We start from the raw sequence: 18,345 nt of genomic DNA on the forward strand, positions 1-18,345 counted from the left end.
CAGCAGTATCGGGCAGGCTCGGGCAACGCGCGGCCCGTTCGGGTTATCGCTTCTCGGCCTTTTGGCTAAGATCAAGTGTAGTATCTGTTCTTATCAGTTTAATATCTGATACGTCCCCTATCTGGGGACCATATATTAAATGGATTTTTAGAACAGGGAGATGGAAATAGAGCTTGCTCTGTCCACTCCACGCATTGACCTGGTATTGCAGTATTTCCAGGACCGGTGCACCCTTTCCTTATGTGTTGACTAAAAGCAGATTCCAAAAGTGTTTTTTGTCTTTGCTATTGTTTCTGTCTTTCTGAAGGGATCTCCCCTTTTAATCCCATTATTTCAACACCTGTTGGACAATGCATGAGTGATAATGAGCTCATTGATTAAATGCAATTAATGAATAGATTGCCACCTCTTGTTGTGTGTCGTCTGTGTTTCTGTGTTTCCGGCATTTCACATTGGAACACCTCATTCACCTTCCTTGTCTTCTCTCCGCCCTCCCTTTTAGGTAAGTTAAAGAGCTGCACCTGAGCCAGCCACTGATTGATTGATTGATTGATTGATTGATTGATTGATTGATTGATTGATTGATTGATGCAGCACAACAGTCAAATAGTGGAGTGGAGTAGGGGAACAGCAAACAGCCAATAAAGCAGCCCGCCCGCTCGCCTGCCCGCCACAATGGACCTACCTGTGTACACTAGATGGATGTGATGGAATGTACTGTCGTCCCTACATTTCAAGAAGAAGTAAGAATTGCAGTTGCAACAAAGCCTTGCTTGCCTACAAAGAGAGCAGCAATTTGGATTTGTTACTATGTTACCTAGAAGAATAACAAACTGTGCAAGGATGGAGGTTGTAGGAGCAAGGAGAAGTTGTCTGTAAAGTTGGTGGATGCCTATTTTCCATTTTGCAGTCCCTTGTCTCCCTCTTGTGGCCTCCTGGAGGCAACTAGCTGTGCAAAAAAAAGACAGCCTGGCGGCCGGCTGTTGCAGTGTTGCCCTCTCAGGCAACACTGAGTGACTGACTGAGCCTCACCGTCTTATATAAAGTTCAGACGGAACTTTGCACGTGTCATAGTGGAGCCCTCAGGATTCCAGAGCCAGCTTTCTGACATCATAATGGGGCCTCAGAGATAAAAGCCTGGGCCCAGGCAGTGTTGGTCAGTGCTGCTCAGCAGGCAGCACTGGACTGGACTGGATTACAGCTGATACAAGGTGTGAAGGAACAAGGGGTGGCTGTGGGCATGCACTTGCTGCCGCTGCCAGTGTTTATCTGCATGGCAGCAGGGCATTTGGGCGTTGCCAGGAAGGCGTTTTTATGTCGATTCCTCCTCTTTCAGCACTGCATTGTGGTGCAAGCAAAAGAAGCAAATCCTGTCTGGCTTCCTCTCCGGCCTTTATTCACCTCCCGTGTAGCTGTGAGTGTGTGAGCCTGCAGGGCCCCATGGAATTGCCTAGAAGTAGGCTGAATCGCTGCAAGGGCTGAACAGCAGTATCGGGCAGGCTCGGGCAACGCGCGGCCCGTTCGGGTTATCGCTTCTCGGCCTTTTGGCTAAGATCAAGTGTAGTATCTGTTCTTATCAGTTTAATATCTGATACGTCCCCTATCTGGGGACCATATATTAAATGGATTTTTAGAACAGGGAGATGGAAATAGAGCTTGCTCTGTCCACTCCACGCATTGACCTGGTATTGCAGTATTTCCAGGACCGGTGCACCCTTTCCTTATGTGTTGACTAAAAGCAGATTCCAAAAGTGTTTTTTGTCTTTGCTATTGTTTCTGTCTTTCTGAAGGGATCTCCCCTTTTAATCCCATTATTTCAACACCTGTTGGACAATGCATGAGTGATAATGAGCTCATTGATTAAATGCAATTAATGAATAGATTGCCACCTCTTGTTGTGTGTCGTCTGTGTTTCTGTGTTTCCGGCATTTCACATTGGAACACCTCATTCACCTTCCTTGTCTTCTCTCCGCCCTCCCTTTTAGGTAAGTTAAAGAGCTGCACCTGAGCCAGCCACTGATTGATTGATTGATTGATTGATTGATTGATTGATTGATTGATTGATTGATTGATTGATTGATGCAGCACAACAGTCAAATAGTGGAGTGGAGTAGGGGAACAGCAAACAGCCAATAAAGCAGCCCGCCCGCTCGCCTGCCCGCCACAATGGACCTACCTGTGTACACTAGATGGATGTGATGGAATGTACTGTCGTCCCTACATTTCAAGAAGAAGTAAGAATTGCAGTTGCAACAAAGCCTTGCTTGCCTACAAAGAGAGCAGCAATTTGGATTTGTTACTATGTTACCTAGAAGAATAACAAACTGTGCAAGGATGGAGGTTGTAGGAGCAAGGAGAAGTTGTCTGTAAAGTTGGTGGATGCCTATTTTCCATTTTGCAGTCCCTTGTCTCCCTCTTGTGGCCTCCTGGAGGCAACTAGCTGTGCAAAAAAAAGACAGCCTGGCGGCCGGCTGTTGCAGTGTTGCCCTCTCAGGCAACACTGAGTGACTGACTGAGCCTCACCGTCTTATATAAAGTTCAGACGGAACTTTGCACGTGTCATAGTGGAGCCCTCAGGATTCCAGAGCCAGCTTTCTGACATCATAATGGGGCCTCAGAGATAAAAGCCTGGGCCCAGGCAGTGTTGGTCAGTGCTGCTCAGCAGGCAGCACTGGACTGGACTGGATTACAGCTGATACAAGGTGTGAAGGAACAAGGGGTGGCTGTGGGCATGCACTTGCTGCCGCTGCCAGTGTTTATCTGCATGGCAGCAGGGCATTTGGGCGTTGCCAGGAAGGCGTTTTTATGTAGATTCCTCCTCTTTCAGCACTGCATTGTGGTGCAAGCAAAAGAAGCAAATCCTGTCTGGCTTCCTCTCCGGCCTTTATTCACCTCCCGTGTAGCTGTGAGTGTGTGAGCCTGCAGGGCCCCATGGAATTGCCTAGAAGTAGGCTGAATCGCTGCAAGGGCTGAACAGCAGTATCGGGCAGGCTCGGGCAACGCGCGGCCCGTTCGGGTTATCGCTTCTCGGCCTTTTGGCTAAGATCAAGTGTAGTATCTGTTCTTATCAGTTTAATATCTGATACATCCCCTATCTGGGGACCATATATTAAATGGATTTTTAGAACAGGGAGATGGAAATAGAGCTTGCTCTGTCCACTCCACGCATTGACCTGGTATTGCAGTATTTCCAGGACCGGTGCACCCTTTCCTTATGTGTTGACTAAAAGCAGATTCCAAAAGTGTTTTTTGTCTTTGCTATTGTTTCTGTCTTTCTGAAGGGATCTCCCCTTTTAATCCCATTATTTCAACACCTGTTGGACAATGCATGAGTGATAATGAGCTCATTGATTAAATGCAATTAATGAATAGATTGCCACCTCTTGTTGTGTGTCGTCTGTGTTTCTGTGTTTCCGGCATTTCACATTGGAACACCTCATTCACCTTCCTTGTCTTCTCTCCGCCCTCCCTTTTAGGTAAGTTAAAGAGCTGCACCTGAGCCAGCCACTGATTGATTGATTGATTGATTGATTGATTGATTGATTGATTGATTGATTGATGCAGCACAACAGTCAAATAGTGGAGTGGAGTAGGGGAACAGCAAACAGCCAATAAAGCAGCCCACCCGCTCGCCTGCCCGCCACAATGGACCTACCTGTGTACACTAGATGGATGTGATGGAATGTACTGTCGTCCCTACATTTCAAGAAGAAGTAAGAATTGCAGTTGCAACAAAGCCTTGCTTGCCTACAAAGAGAGCAGCAATTTGGATTTGTTACTATGTTACCTAGAAGAATAACAAACTGTGCAAGGATGGAGGTTGTAGGAGCAAGGAGAAGTTGTCTGTAAAGTTGGTGGATGCCTATTTTCCATTTTGCAGTCCCTTGTCTCCCTCTTGTGGCCTCCTGGAGGCAACTAGCTGTGCAAAAAAAAGACAGCCTGGCGGCCGGCTGTTGCAGTGTTGCCCTCTCAGGCAACACTGAGTGACTGACTGAGCCTCACCGTCTTATATAAAGTTCAGACGGAACTTTGCACGTGTCATAGTGGAGCCCTCAGGATTCCAGAGCCAGCTTTCTGACATCATAATGGGGCCTCAGAGATAAAAGCCTGGGCCCAGGCAGTGTTGGTCAGTGCTGCTCAGCAGGCAGCACTGGACTGGACTGGATTACAGCTGATACAAGGTGTGAAGGAACAAGGGGTGGCTGTGGGCATGCACTTGCTGCCGCTGCCAGTGTTTATCTGCATGGCAGCAGGGCATTTGGGCGTTGCCAGGAAGGCGTTTTTATGTAGATTCCTCCTCTTTCAGCACTGCATTGTGGTGCAAGCAAAAGAAGCAAATCCTGTCTGGCTTCCTCTCCGGCCTTTATTCACCTCCCGTGTAGCTGTGAGTGTGTGAGCCTGCAGGGCCCCATGGAATTGCCTAGAAGTAGGCTGAATCGCTGCAAGGGCTGAACAGCAGTATCGGGCAGGCTCGGGCAACGCGCGGCCCGTTCGGGTTATCGCTTCTCGGCCTTTTGGCTAAGATCAAGTGTAGTATCTGTTCTTATCAGTTTAATATCTGATACGTCCCCTATCTGGGGACCATATATTAAATGGATTTTTAGAACAGGGAGATGGAAATAGAGCTTGCTCTGTCCACTCCACGCATTGACCTGGTATTGCAGTATTTCCAGGACCGGTGCACCCTTTCCTTATGTGTTGACTAAAAGCAGATTCCAAAAGTGTTTTTTGTCTTTGCTATTGTTTCTGTCTTTCTGAAGGGATCTCCCCTTTTAATCCCATTATTTCAACACCTGTTGGACAATGCATGAGTGATAATGAGCTCATTGATTAAATGCAATTAATGAATAGATTGCCACCTCTTGTTGTGTGTCGTCTGTGTTTCTGTGTTTCCGGCATTTCACATTGGAACACCTCATTCACCTTCCTTGTCTTCTCTCCGCCCTCCCTTTTAGGTAAGTTAAAGAGCTGCACCTGAGCCAGCCACTGATTGATTGATTGATTGATTGATTGATTGATTGATTGATTGATTGATTGATTGATTGATTGATGCAGCACAACAGTCAAATAGTGGAGTGGAGTAGGGGAACAGCAAACAGCCAATAAAGCAGCCCGCCCGCTCGCCTGCCCGCCACAATGGACCTACCTGTGTACACTAGATGGATGTGATGGAATGTACTGTCGTCCCTACATTTCAAGAAGAAGTAAGAATTGCAGTTGCAACAAAGCCTTGCTTGCCTACAAAGAGAGCAGCAATTTGGATTTGTTACTATGTTACCTAGAAGAATAACAAACTGTGCAAGGATGGAGGTTGTAGGAGCAAGGAGAAGTTGTCTGTAAAGTTGGTGGATGCCTATTTTCCATTTTGCAGTCCCTTGTCTCCCTCTTGTGGCCTCCTGGAGGCAACTAGCTGTGCAAAAAAAAGACAGCCTGGCGGCCGGCTGTTGCAGTGTTGCCCTCTCAGGCAACACTGAGTGACTGACTGAGCCTCACCGTCTTATATAAAGTTCAGACGGAACTTTGCACGTGTCATAGTGGAGCCCTCAGGATTCCAGAGCCAGCTTTCTGACATCATAATGGGGCCTCAGAGATAAAAGCCTGGGCCCAGGCAGTGTTGGTCAGTGCTGCTCAGCAGGCAGCACTGGACTGGACTGGATTACAGCTGATACAAGGTGTGAAGGAACAAGGGGTGGCTGTGGGCATGCACTTGCTGCCGCTGCCAGTGTTTATCTGCATGGCAGCAGGGCATTTGGGCGTTGCCAGGAAGGCGTTTTTATGTAGATTCCTCCTCTTTCAGCACTGCATTGTGGTGCAAGCAAAAGAAGCAAATCCTGTCTGGCTTCCTCTCCGGCCTTTATTCACCTCCCGTGTAGCTGTGAGTGTGTGAGCCTGCAGGGCCCCATGGAATTGCCTAGAAGTAGGCTGAATCGCTGCAAGGGCTGAACAGCAGTATCGGGCAGGCTCGGGCAACGCGCGGCCCATTCGGGTTATCGCTTCTCGGCCTTTTGGCTAAGATCAAGTGTAGTATCTGTTCTTATCAGTTTAATATCTGATACGTCCCCTATCTGGGGACCATATATTAAATGGATTTTTAGAACAGGGAGATGGAAATAGAGCTTGCTCTGTCCACTCCACGCATTGACCTGGTATTGCAGTATTTCCAGGACCGGTGCACCCTTTCCTTATGTGTTGACTAAAAGCAGATTCCAAAAGTGTTTTTTGTCTTTGCTATTGTTTCTGTCTTTCTGAAGGGATCTCCCCTTTTAATCCCATTATTTCAACACCTGTTGGACAATGCATGAGTGATAATGAGCTCATTGATTAAATGCAATTAATGAATAGATTGCCACCTCTTGTTGTGTGTCGTCTGTGTTTCTGTGTTTCCGGCATTTCACATTGGAACACCTCATTCACCTTCCTTGTCTTCTCTCCGCCCTCCCTTTTAGGTAAGTTAAAGAGCTGCACCTGAGCCAGCCACTGATTGATTGATTGATTGATTGATTGATTGATTGATTGATTGATTGATTGATGCAGCACAACAGTCAAATAGTGGAGTGGAGTAGGGGAACAGCAAACAGCCAATAAAGCAGCCCGCCCGCTCGCCTGCCCGCCACAATGGACCTACCTGTGTACACTAGATGGATGTGATGGAATGTACTGTCGTCCCTACATTTCAAGAAGAAGTAAGAATTGCAGTTGCAACAAAGCCTTGCTTGCCTACAAAGAGAGCAGCAATTTGGATTTGTTACTATGTTACCTAGAAGAATAACAAACTGTGCAAGGATGGAGGTTGTAGGAGCAAGGAGAAGTTGTCTGTAAAGTTGGTGGATGCCTATTTTCCATTTTGCAGTCCCTTGTCTCCCTCTTGTGGCCTCCTGGAGGCAACTAGCTGTGCAAAAAAAAGACAGCCTGGCGGCCGGCTGTTGCAGTGTTGCCCTCTCAGGCAACACTGAGTGACTGACTGAGCCTCACCGTCTTATATAAAGTTCAGACGGAACTTTGCACGTGTCATAGTGGAGCCCTCAGGATTCCAGAGCCAGCTTTCTGACATCATAATGGGGCCTCAGAGATAAAAGCCTGGGCCCAGGCAGTGTTGGTCAGTGCTGCTCAGCAGGCAGCACTGGACTGGACTGGATTACAGCTGATACAAGGTGTGAAGGAACAAGGGGTGGCTGTGGGCATGCACTTGCTGCCGCTGCCAGTGTTTATCTGCATGGCAGCAGGGCATTTGGGCGTTGCCAGGAAGGCGTTTTTATGTAGATTCCTCCTCTTTCAGCACTGCATTGTGGTGCAAGCAAAAGAAGCAAATCCTGTCTGGCTTCCTCTCCGGCCTTTATTCACCTCCCGTGTAGCTGTGAGTGTGTGAGCCTGCAGGGCCCCATGGAATTGCCTAGAAGTAGGCTGAATCGCTGCAAGGGCTGAACAGCAGTATCGGGCAGGCTCGGGCAACGCGCGGCCCATTCGGGTTATCGCTTCTCGGCCTTTTGGCTAAGATCAAGTGTAGTATCTGTTCTTATCAGTTTAATATCTGATACGTCCCCTATCTGGGGACCATATATTAAATGGATTTTTAGAACAGGGAGATGGAAATAGAGCTTGCTCTGTCCACTCCACGCATTGACCTGGTATTGCAGTATTTCCAGGACCGGTGCACCCTTTCCTTATGTGTTGACTAAAAGCAGATTCCAAAAGTGTTTTTTGTCTTTGCTATTGTTTCTGTCTTTCTGAAGGGATCTCCCCTTTTAATCCCATTATTTCAACACCTGTTGGACAATGCATGAGTGATAATGAGCTCATTGATTAAATGCAATTAATGAATAGATTGCCACCTCTTGTTGTGTGTCGTCTGTGTTTCTGTGTTTCCGGCATTTCACATTGGAACACCTCATTCACCTTCCTTGTCTTCTCTCCGCCCTCCCTTTTAGGTAAGTTAAAGAGCTGCACCTGAGCCAGCCACTGATTGATTGATTGATTGATTGATTGATTGATTGATTGATTGATTGATTGATTGATGCAGCACAACAGTCAAATAGTGGAGTGGAGTAGGGGAACAGCAAACAGCCAATAAAGCAGCCCGCCCGCTCGCCTGCCCGCCACAATGGACCTACCTGTGTACACTAGATGGATGTGATGGAATGTACTGTCGTCCCTACATTTCAAGAAGAAGTAAGAATTGCAGTTGCAACAAAGCCTTGCTTGCCTACAAAGAGAGCAGCAATTTGGATTTGTTACTATGTTACCTAGAAGAATAACAAACTGTGCAAGGATGGAGGTTGTAGGAGCAAGGAGAAGTTGTCTGTAAAGTTGGTGGATGCCTATTTTCCATTTTGCAGTCCCTTGTCTCCCTCTTGTGGCCTCCTGGAGGCAACTAGCTGTGCAAAAGAAAGACAGCCTGGCGGCCGGCTGTTGCAGTGTTGCCCTCTCAGGCAACACTGAGTGACTGACTGAGCCTCACCGTCTTATATAAAGTTCAGACGGAACTTTGCACGTGTCATAGTGGAGCCCTCAGGATTCCAGAGCCAGCTTTCTGACATCATAATGGGGCCTCAGAGATAAAAGCCTGGGCCCAGGCAGTGTTGGTCAGTGCTGCTCAGCAGGCAGCACTGGACTGGACTGGATTACAGCTGATACAAGGTGTGAAGGAACAAGGGGTGGCTGTGGGCATGCACTTGCTGCCGCTGCCAGTGTTTATCTGCATGGCAGCAGGGCATTTGGGCGTTGCCAGGAAGGCGTTTTTATGTAGATTCCTCCTCTTTCAGCACTGCATTGTGGTGCAAGCAAAAGAAGCAAATCCTGTCTGGCTTCCTCTCCGGCCTTTATTCACCTCCCGTGTAGCTGTGAGTGTGTGAGCCTGCAGGGCCCCATGGAATTGCCTAGAAGTAGGCTGAATCGCTGCAAGGGCTGAACAGCAGTATCGGGCAGGCTCGGGCAACGCGCGGCCCGTTCGGGTTATCGCTTCTCGGCCTTTTGGCTAAGATCAAGTGTAGTATCTGTTCTTATCAGTTTAATATCTGATACGTCCCCTATCTGGGGACCATATATTAAATGGATTTTTAGAACAGGGAGATGGAAATAGAGCTTGCTCTGTCCACTCCACGCATTGACCTGGTATTGCAGTATTTCCAGGACCGGTGCACCCTTTCCTTATGTGTTGACTAAAAGCAGATTCCAAAAGTGTTTTTTGTCTTTGCTATTGTTTCTGTCTTTCTGAAGGGATCTCCTCTTTTAATCCCATTATTTCAACACCTGTTGGACAATGTATGAGTGATAATGAGCTCATTGATTAAATGCAATTAATGAATAGATTGCCACCTCTTGTTGTGTGTCGTCTGTGTTTCTGTGTTTCCGGCATTTCACATTGGAACACCTCATTCACCTTCCTTGTCTTCTCTCCGCCCTCCCTTTTAGGTAAGTTAAAGAGCTGCACCTGAGCCAGCCACTGATTGATTGATTGATTGATTGATTGATTGATTGATTGATTGATTGATTGATTGATGCAGCACAACAGTCAAATAGTGGAGTGGAGTAGGGGAACAGCAAACAGCCAATAAAGCAGCCCGCCCGCTCGCCTGCCCGCCACAATGGACCTACCTGTGTACACTAGATGGATGTGATGGAATGTACTGTCGTCCCTACATTTCAAGAAGAAGTAAGAATTGCAGTTGCAACAAAGCCTTGCTTGCCTACAAAGAGAGCAGCAATTTGGATTTGTTACTATGTTACCTAGAAGAATAACAAACTGTGCAAGGATGGAGGTTGTAGGAGCAAGGAGAAGTTGTCTGTAAAGTTGGTGGATGCCTATTTTCCATTTTGCAGTCCCTTGTCTCCCTCTTGTGGCCTCCTGGAGGCAACTAGCTGTGCAAAAAAAAGACAGCCTGGCGGCCGGCTGTTGCAGTGTTGCCCTCTCAGGCAACACTGAGTGACTGACTGAGCCTCACCGTCTTATATAAAGTTCAGACGGAACTTTGCACGTGTCATAGTGGAGCCCTCAGGATTCCAGAGCCAGCTTTCTGACATCATAATGGGGCCTCAGAGATAAAAGCCTGGGCCCAGGCAGTGTTGGTCAGTGCTGCTCAGCAGGCAGCACTGGACTGGACTGGATTACAGCTGATACAAGGTGTGAAGGAACAAGGGGTGGCTGTGGGCATGCACTTGCTGCCGCTGCCAGTGTTTATCTGCATGGCAGCAGGGCATTTGGGCGTTGCCAGGAAGGCGTTTTTATGTAGATTCCTCCTCTTTCAGCACTGCATTGTGGTGCAAGCAAAAGAAGCAAATCCTGTCTGGCTTCCTCTCCGGCCTTTATTCACCTCCCGTGTAGCTGTGAGTGTGTGAGCCTGCAGGGCCCCATGGAATTGCCTAGAAGTAGGCTGAATCGCTGCAAGGGCTGAACAGCAGTATCGGGCAGGCTCGGGCAACGCGCGGCCCGTTCGGGTTATCGCTTCTCGGCCTTTTGGCTAAGATCAAGTGTAGTATCTGTTCTTATCAGTTTAATATCTGATACGTCCCCTATCTGGGGACCATATATTAAATGGATTTTTAGAACAGGGAGATGGAAATAGAGCTTGCTCTGTCCACTCCACGCATTGACCTGGTATTGCAGTATTTCCAGGACCGGTGCACCCTTTCCTTATGTGTTGACTAAAAGCAGATTCCAAAAGTGTTTTTTGTCTTTGCTATTGTTTCTGTCTTTCTGAAGGGATCTCCCCTTTTAATCCCATTATTTCAACACCTGTTGGACAATGCATGAGTGATAATGAGCTCATTGATTAAATGCAATTAATGAATAGATTGCCACCTCTTGTTGTGTGTCGTCTGTGTTTCTGTGTTTCCGGCATTTCACATTGGAACACCTCATTCACCTTCCTTGTCTTCTCTCCGCCCTCCCTTTTAGGTAAGTTAAAGAGCTGCACCTGAGCCAGCCACTGATTGATTGATTGATTGATTGATTGATTGATTGATGCAGCACAACAGTCAAATAGTGGAGTGGAGTAGGGGAACAGCAAACAGCCAATAAAGCAGCCCGCCCGCTCGCCTGCCCGCCACAATGGACCTACCTGTGTACACTAGATGGATGTGATGGAATGTACTGTCGTCCCTACATTTCAAGAAGAAGTAAGAATTGCAGTTGCAACAAAGCCTTGCTTGCCTACAAAGAGAGCAGCAATTTGGATTTGTTACTATGTTACCTAGAAGAATAACAAACTGTGCAAGGATGGAGGTTGTAGGAGCAAGGAGAAGTTGTCTGTAAAGTTGGTGGATGCCTATTTTCCATTTTGCAGTCCCTTGTCTCCCTCTTGTGGCCTCCTGGAGGCAACTAGCTGTGCAAAAAAAAGACAGCCTGGCGGCCGGCTGTTGCAGTGTTGCCCTCTCAGGCAACACTGAGTGACTGACTGAGCCTCACCGTCTTATATAAAGTTCAGACGGAACTTTGCACGTGTCATAGTGGAGCCCTCAGGATTCCAGAGCCAGCTTTCTGACATCATAATGGGGCCTCAGAGATAAAAGCCTGGGCCCAGGCAGTGTTGGTCAGTGCTGCTCAGCAGGCAGCACTGGACTGGACTGGATTACAGCTGATACAAGGTGTGAAGGAACAAGGGGTGGCTGTGGGCATGCACTTGCTGCCGCTGCCAGTGTTTATCTGCATGGCAGCAGGGCATTTGGGCGTTGCCAGGAAGGCGTTTTTATGTAGATTCCTCCTCTTTCAGCACTGCATTGTGGTGCAAGCAAAAGAAGCAAATCCTGTCTGGCTTCCTCTCCGGCCTTTATTCACCTCCCGTGTAGCTGTGAGTGTGTGAGCCTGCAGGGCCCCATGGAATTGCCTAGAAGTAGGCTGAATCGCTGCAAGGGCTGAACAGCAGTATCGGGCAGGCTCGGGCAACGCGCGGCCCGTTCGGGTTATCGCTTCTCGGCCTTTTGGCTAAGATCAAGTGTAGTATCTGTTCTTATCAGTTTAATATCTGATACGTCCCCTATCTGGGGACCATATATTAAATGGATTTTTAGAACAGGGAGATGGAAATAGAGCTTGCTCTGTCCACTCCACGCATTGACCTGGTATTGCAGTATTTCCAGGACCGGTGCACCCTTTCCTTATGTGTTGACTAAAAGCAGATTCCAAAAGTGTTTTTTGTCTTTGCTATTGTTTCTGTCTTTCTGAAGGGATCTCCCCTTTTAATCCCATTATTTCAACACCTGTTGGACAATGCATGAGTGATAATGAGCTCATTGATTAAATGCAATTAATGAATAGATTGCCACCTCTTGTTGTGTGTCGTCTGTGTTTCTGTGTTTCCGGCATTTCACATTGGAACACCTCATTCACCTTCCTTGTCTTCTCTCCGCCCTCCCTTTTAGGTAAGTTAAAGAGCTGCACCTGAGCCAGCCACTGATTGATTGATTGATTGATTGATTGATTGATTGATGCAGCACAACAGTCAAATAGTGGAGTGGAGTAGGGGAACAGCAAACAGCCAATAAAGCAGCCCGCCCGCTCGCCTGCCCGCCACAATGGACCTACCTGTGTACACTAGATGGATGTGATGGAATGTACTGTCGTCCCTACATTTCAAGAAGAAGTAAGAATTGCAGTTGCAACAAAGCCTTGCTTGCCTACAAAGAGAGCAGCAATTTGGATTTGTTACTATGTTACCTAGAAGAATAACAAACTGTGCAAGGATGGAGGTTGTAGGAGCAAGGAGAAGTTGTCTGTAAAGTTGGTGGATGCCTATTTTCCATTTTGCAGTCCCTTGTCTCCCTCTTGTGGCCTCCTGGAGGCAACTAGCTGTGCAAAAAAAAGACAGCCTGGCGGCCGGCTGTTGCAGTGTTGCCCTCTCAGGCAACACTGAGTGACTGACTGAGCCTCACCGTCTTATATAAAGTTCAGACGGAACTTTGCACGTGTCATAGTGGAGCCCTCAGGATTCCAGAGCCAGCTTTCTGACATCATAATGGGGCCTCAGAGATAAAAGCCTGGGCCCAGGCAGTGTTGGTCAGTGCTGCTCAGCAGGCAGCACTGGACTGGACTGGATTACAGCTGATACAAGGTGTGAAGGAACAAGGGGTGGCTGTGGGCATGCACTTGCTGCCGCTGCCAGTGTTTATCTGCATGGCAGCAGGGCATTTGGGCGTTGCCAGGAAGGCGTTTTTATGTAGATTCCTCCTCTTTCAGCACTGCATTGTGGTGCAAGCAAAAGAAGCAAATCCTGTCTGGCTTCCTCTCCGGCCTTTATTCACCTCCCGTGTAGCTGTGAGTGTGTGAGCCTGCAGGGCCCCATGGAATTGCCTAGAAGTAGGCTGAATCGCTGCAAGGGCTGAACAGCAGTATCGGGCAGGCTCGGGCAACGCGCGGCCCGTTCGGGTTATCGCTTCTCGGCCTTTTGGCTAAGATCAAGTGTAGTATCTGTTCTTATCAGTTTAATATCTGATACGTCCCCTATCTGGGGACCATATATTAAATGGATTTTTAGAACAGGGAGATGGAAATAGAGCTTGCTCTGTCCACTCCACGCATTGACCTGGTATTGCAGTATTTCCAGGACCGGTGCACCCTTTCCTTATGTGTTGACTAAAAGCAGATTCCAAAAGTGTTTTTTGTCTTTGCTATTGTTTCTGTCTTTCTGAAGGGATCTCCCCTTTTAATCCCATTATTTCAACACCTGTTGGACAATGCATGAGTGATAATGAGCTCATTGATTAAATGCAATTAATGAATAGATTGCCACCTCTTGTTGTGTGTCGTCTGTGTTTCTGTGTTTCCGGCATTTCACATTGGAACACCTCATTCACCTTCCTTGTCTTCTCTCCGCCCTCCCTTTTAGGTAAGTTAAAGAGCTGCACCTGAGCCAGCCACTGATTGATTGATTGATTGATTGATTGATTGATTGATTGATTGATTGATTGATTGATTGATTGATTGATTGATGCAGCACAACAGTCAAATAGTGGAGTGGAGTAGGGGAACAGCAAACAGCCAATAAAGCAGCCCGCCCGCTCGCCTGCCCGCCACAATGGACCTACCTGTGTACACTAGATGGATGTGATGGAATGTACTGTCGTCCCTACATTTCAAGAAGAAGTAAGAATTGCAGTTGCAACAAAGCCTTGCTTGCCTACAAAGAGAGCAGCAATTTGGATTTGTTACTATGTTACCTAGAAGAATAACAAACTGTGCAAGGATGGAGGTTGTAGGAGCAAGGAGAAGTTGTCTGTAAAGTTGGTGGATGCCTATTTTCCATTTTGCAGTCCCTTGTCTCCCTCTTGTGGCCTCCTGGAGGCAACTAGCTGTGCAAAAAAAAGACAGCCTGGCGGCCGGCTGTTGCAGTGTTGCCCTCTCAGGCAACACTGAGTGACTGACTGAGCCTCACCGTCTTATATAAAGTTCAGACGGAACTTTGCACGTGTCATAGTGGAGCCCTCAGGATTCCAGAGCCAGCTTTCTGACATCATAATGGGGCCTCAGAGATAAAAGCCTGGGCCCAGGCAGTGTTGGTCAGTGCTGCTCAGCAGGCAGCACTGGACTGGACTGGATTACAGCTGATACAAGGTGTGAAGGAACAAGGGGTGGCTGTGGGCATGCACTTGCTGCCGCTGCCAGTGTTTATCTGCATGGCAGCAGGGCATTTGGGCGTTGCCAGGAAGGCGTTTTTATGTAGATTCCTCCTCTTTCAGCACTGCATTGTGGTGCAAGCAAAAGAAGCAAATCCTGTCTGGCTTCCTCTCCGGCCTTTATTCACCTCCCGTGTAGCTGTGAGTGTGTGAGCCTGCAGGGCCCCATGGAATTGCCTAGAAGTAGGCTGAATCGCTGCAAGGGCTGAACAGCAGTATCGGGCAGGCTCGGGCAACGCGCGGCCCGTTCGGGTTATCGCTTCTCGGCCTTTTGGCTAAGATCAAGTGTAGTATCTGTTCTTATCAGTTTAATATCTGATACGTCCCCTATCTGGGGACCATATATTAAATGGATTTTTAGAACAGGGAGATGGAAATAGAGCTTGCTCTGTCCACTCCACGCATTGACCTGGTATTGCAGTATTTCCAGGACCGGTGCACCCTTTCCTTATGTGTTGACTAAAAGCAGATTCCAAAAGTGTTTTTTGTCTTTGCTATTGTTTCTGTCTTTCTGAAGGGATCTCCCCTTTTAATCCCATTATTTCAACACCTGTTGGACAATGCATGAGTGATAATGAGCTCATTGATTAAATGCAATTAATGAATAGATTGCCACCTCTTGTTGTGTGTCGTCTGTGTTTCTGTGTTTCCGGCATTTCACATTGGAACACCTCATTCACCTTCCTTGTCTTCTCTCCGCCCTCCCTTTTAGGTAAGTTAAAGAGCTGCACCTGAGCCAGCCACTGATTGATTGATTGATTGATTGATTGATTGATTGATTGATTGATGCAGCACAACAGTCAAATAGTGGAGTGGAGTAGGGGAACAGCAAACAGCCAATAAAGCAGCCCGCCCGCTCGCCTGCCCGCCACAATGGACCTACCTGTGTACACTAGATGGATGTGATGGAATGTACTGTCGTCCCTACATTTCAAGAAGAAGTAAGAATTGCAGTTGCAACAAAGCCTTGCTTGCCTACAAAGAGAGCAGCAATTTGGATTTGTTACTATGTTACCTAGAAGAATAACAAACTGTGCAAGGATGGAGGTTGTAGGAGCAAGGAGAAGTTGTCTGTAAAGTTGGTGGATGCCTATTTTCCATTTTGCAGTCCCTTGTCTCCCTCTTGTGGCCTCCTGGAGGCAACTAGCTGTGCAAAAAAAAGACAGCCTGGCGGCCGGCTGTTGCAGTGTTGCCCTCTCAGGCAACACTGAGTGACTGACTGAGCCTCACCGTCTTATATAAAGTTCAGACGGAACTTTGCACGTGTCATAGTGGAGCCCTCAGGATTCCAGAGCCAGCTTTCTGACATCATAATGGGGCCTCAGAGATAAAAGCCTGGGCCCAGGCAGTGTTGGTCAGTGCTGCTCAGCAGGCAGCACTGGACTGGACTGGATTACAGCTGATACAAGGTGTGAAGGAACAAGGGGTGGCTGTGGGCATGCACTTGCTGCCGCTGCCAGTGTTTATCTGCATGGCAGCAGGGCATTTGGGCGTTGCCAGGAAGGCGTTTTTATGTAGATTCCTCCTCTTTCAGCACTGCATTGTGGTGCAAGCAAAAGAAGCAAATCCTGTCTGGCTTCCTCTCCGGCCTTTATTCACCTCCCGTGTAGCTGTGAGTGTGTGAGCCTGCAGGGCCCCATGGAATTGCCTAGAAGTAGGCTGAATCGCTGCAAGGGCTGAACAGCAGTATCGGGCAGGCTCGGGCAACGCGCGGCCCGTTCGGGTTATCGCTTCTCGGCCTTTTGGCTAAGATCAAGTGTAGTATCTGTTCTTATCAGTTTAATATCTGATACGTCCCCTATCTGGGGACCATATATTAAATGGATTTTTAGAACAGGGAGATGGAAATAGAGCTTGCTCTGTCCACTCCACGCATTGACCTGGTATTGCAGTATTTCCAGGACCGGTGCACCCTTTCCTTATGTGTTGACTAAAAGCAGATTCCAAAAGTGTTTTTTGTCTTTGCTATTGTTTCTGTCTTTCTGAAGGGATCTCCCCTTTTAATCCCATTATTTCAACACCTGTTGGACAATGCATGAGTGATAATGAGCTCATTGATTAAATGCAATTAATGAATAGATTGCCACCTCTTGTTGTGTGTCGTCTGTGTTTCTGTGTTTCCGGCATTTCACATTGGAACACCTCATTCACCTTCCTTGTCTTCTCTCCGCCCTCCCTTTTAGGTAAGTTAAAGAGCTGCACCTGAGCCAGCCACTGATTGATTGATTGATTGATTGATTGATTGATTGATTGATTGATTGATTGATTGATTGATGCAGCACAACAGTCAAATAGTGGAGTGGAGTAGGGGAACAGCAAACAGCCAATAAAGCAGCCCGCCCGCTCGCCTGCCCGCCACAATGGACCTACCTGTGTACACTAGATGGATGTGATGGAATGTACTGTCGTCCCTACATTTCAAGAAGAAGTAAGAATTGCAGTTGCAACAAAGCCTTGCTTGCCTACAAAGAGAGCAGCAATTTGGATTTGTTACTATGTTACCTAGAAGAATAACAAACTGTGCAAGGATGGAGGTTGTAGGAGCAAGGAGAAGTTGTCTGTAAAGTTGGTGGATGCCTATTTTCCATTTTGCAGTCCCTTGTCTCCCTCTTGTGGCCTCCTGGAGGCAACTAGCTGTGCAAAAAAAAGACAGCCTGGCGGCCGTCTGTTGCAGTGTTGCCCTCTCAGGCAACACTGAGTGACTGACTGAGCCTCACCGTCTTATATAAAGTTCAGACGGAACTTTGCACGTGTCATAGTGGAGCCCTCAGGATTCCAGAGCCAGCTTTCTGACATCATAATGGGGCCTCAGAGATAAAAGCCTGGGCCCAGGCAGTGTTGGTCAGTGCTGCTCAGCAGGCAGCACTGGACTGGACTGGATTACAGCTGATACAAGGTGTGAAGGAACAAGGGGTGGCTGTGGGCATGCACTTGCTGCCGCTGCCAGTGTTTATCTGCATGGCAGCAGGGCATTTGGGCGTTGCCAGGAAGGCGTTTTTATGTAGATTCCTCCTCTTTCAGCACTGCATTGTGGTGCAAGCAAAAGAAGCAAATCCTGTCTGGCTTCCTCTCCGGCCTTTATTCACCTCCCGTGTAGCTGTGAGTGTGTGAGCCTGCAGGGCCCCATGGAATTGCCTAGAAGTAGGCTGAATCGCTGCAAGGGCTGAACAGCAGTATCGGGCAGGCTCGGGCAACGCGCGACCCGTTCGGGTTATCGCTTCTCGGCCTTTTGGCTAAGATCAAGTGTAGTATCTGTTCTTATCAGTTTAATATCTGATACGTCCCCTGTCTGGGGACCATATATTAAATGGATTTTTAGAACAGGGAGATGGAAATAGAGCTTGCTCTGTCCACTCCACGCATTGACCTGGTATTGCAGTATTTCCAGGACCGGTGCACCCTTTCCTTATGTGTTGACTAAAAGCAGATTCCAAAAGTGTTTTTTGTCTTTGCTATTGTTTCTGTCTTTCTGAAGGGATCTCCCCTTTTAATCCCATTATTTCAACACCTGTTGGACAATGCATGAGTGATAATGAGCTCATTGATTAAATGCAATTAATGAATAGATTGCCACCTCTTGTTGTGTGTCGTCTGTGTTTCTGTGTTTCCGGCATTTCACATTGGAACACCTCATTCACCTTCCTTGTCTTCTCTCCGCCCTCCCTTTTAGGTAAGTTAAAGAGCTGCACCTGAGCCAGCCACTGATTGATTGATTGATTGATTGATTGATTGATTGATTGA

At 47.6% G+C, this 18,345-nt stretch overlaps 13 non-coding genes across 13 annotated transcripts; all 13 read left to right on the forward strand.

Annotated features, from left to right (window-relative positions):
• Positions 1-45: 45 nt before the first annotated feature.
• On the forward strand, positions 46-236 carry LOC142687361 (U2 spliceosomal RNA). The gene has a single exon (XR_012856592.1). It is a non-coding gene; the product is annotated as a U2 spliceosomal RNA (small nuclear RNA).
• Positions 237-1,528: 1,292 nt separating this feature from the next.
• On the forward strand, positions 1,529-1,719 carry LOC142687362 (U2 spliceosomal RNA). Its single transcript, XR_012856593.1, has one exon. It is a non-coding gene; the product is annotated as a U2 spliceosomal RNA (small nuclear RNA).
• Positions 1,720-3,019: 1,300 nt separating this feature from the next.
• Positions 3,020-3,210, forward strand: LOC142687502 (U2 spliceosomal RNA). The gene has a single exon (XR_012856720.1). It is a non-coding gene; the product is annotated as a U2 spliceosomal RNA (small nuclear RNA).
• A 1,288-nt stretch (positions 3,211-4,498) lies between these two features.
• On the forward strand, positions 4,499-4,689 carry LOC142687363 (U2 spliceosomal RNA). The gene has a single exon (XR_012856594.1). It is a non-coding gene; the product is annotated as a U2 spliceosomal RNA (small nuclear RNA).
• A 1,300-nt stretch (positions 4,690-5,989) lies between these two features.
• LOC142687364 (U2 spliceosomal RNA) lies at positions 5,990-6,180 on the forward strand. Its single transcript, XR_012856595.1, has one exon. It is a non-coding gene; the product is annotated as a U2 spliceosomal RNA (small nuclear RNA).
• Positions 6,181-7,468: 1,288 nt separating this feature from the next.
• LOC142687366 (U2 spliceosomal RNA) lies at positions 7,469-7,659 on the forward strand. The gene has a single exon (XR_012856597.1). It is a non-coding gene; the product is annotated as a U2 spliceosomal RNA (small nuclear RNA).
• A 1,292-nt stretch (positions 7,660-8,951) lies between these two features.
• LOC142687367 (U2 spliceosomal RNA) lies at positions 8,952-9,142 on the forward strand. Its single transcript, XR_012856598.1, has one exon. It is a non-coding gene; the product is annotated as a U2 spliceosomal RNA (small nuclear RNA).
• A 1,292-nt stretch (positions 9,143-10,434) lies between these two features.
• Positions 10,435-10,625, forward strand: LOC142687368 (U2 spliceosomal RNA). Its single transcript, XR_012856599.1, has one exon. It is a non-coding gene; the product is annotated as a U2 spliceosomal RNA (small nuclear RNA).
• Positions 10,626-11,897: 1,272 nt separating this feature from the next.
• Positions 11,898-12,088, forward strand: LOC142687370 (U2 spliceosomal RNA). The gene has a single exon (XR_012856600.1). It is a non-coding gene; the product is annotated as a U2 spliceosomal RNA (small nuclear RNA).
• Positions 12,089-13,360: 1,272 nt separating this feature from the next.
• LOC142687371 (U2 spliceosomal RNA) lies at positions 13,361-13,551 on the forward strand. Its single transcript, XR_012856601.1, has one exon. It is a non-coding gene; the product is annotated as a U2 spliceosomal RNA (small nuclear RNA).
• A 1,308-nt stretch (positions 13,552-14,859) lies between these two features.
• Positions 14,860-15,050, forward strand: LOC142687372 (U2 spliceosomal RNA). The gene has a single exon (XR_012856602.1). It is a non-coding gene; the product is annotated as a U2 spliceosomal RNA (small nuclear RNA).
• Positions 15,051-16,330: 1,280 nt separating this feature from the next.
• LOC142687373 (U2 spliceosomal RNA) lies at positions 16,331-16,521 on the forward strand. Its single transcript, XR_012856603.1, has one exon. It is a non-coding gene; the product is annotated as a U2 spliceosomal RNA (small nuclear RNA).
• A 1,296-nt stretch (positions 16,522-17,817) lies between these two features.
• On the forward strand, positions 17,818-18,008 carry LOC142687500 (U2 spliceosomal RNA). Its single transcript, XR_012856719.1, has one exon. It is a non-coding gene; the product is annotated as a U2 spliceosomal RNA (small nuclear RNA).
• Positions 18,009-18,345: the final 337 nt, after the last annotated feature.

This window comes from Rhinoderma darwinii (assembly GCF_050947455.1).
Source record: "Rhinoderma darwinii isolate aRhiDar2 chromosome 5 unlocalized genomic scaffold, aRhiDar2.hap1 SUPER_5_unloc_23, whole genome shotgun sequence".
Lineage (NCBI taxonomy): Eukaryota > Metazoa > Chordata > Amphibia > Anura > Rhinodermatidae > Rhinoderma > Rhinoderma darwinii.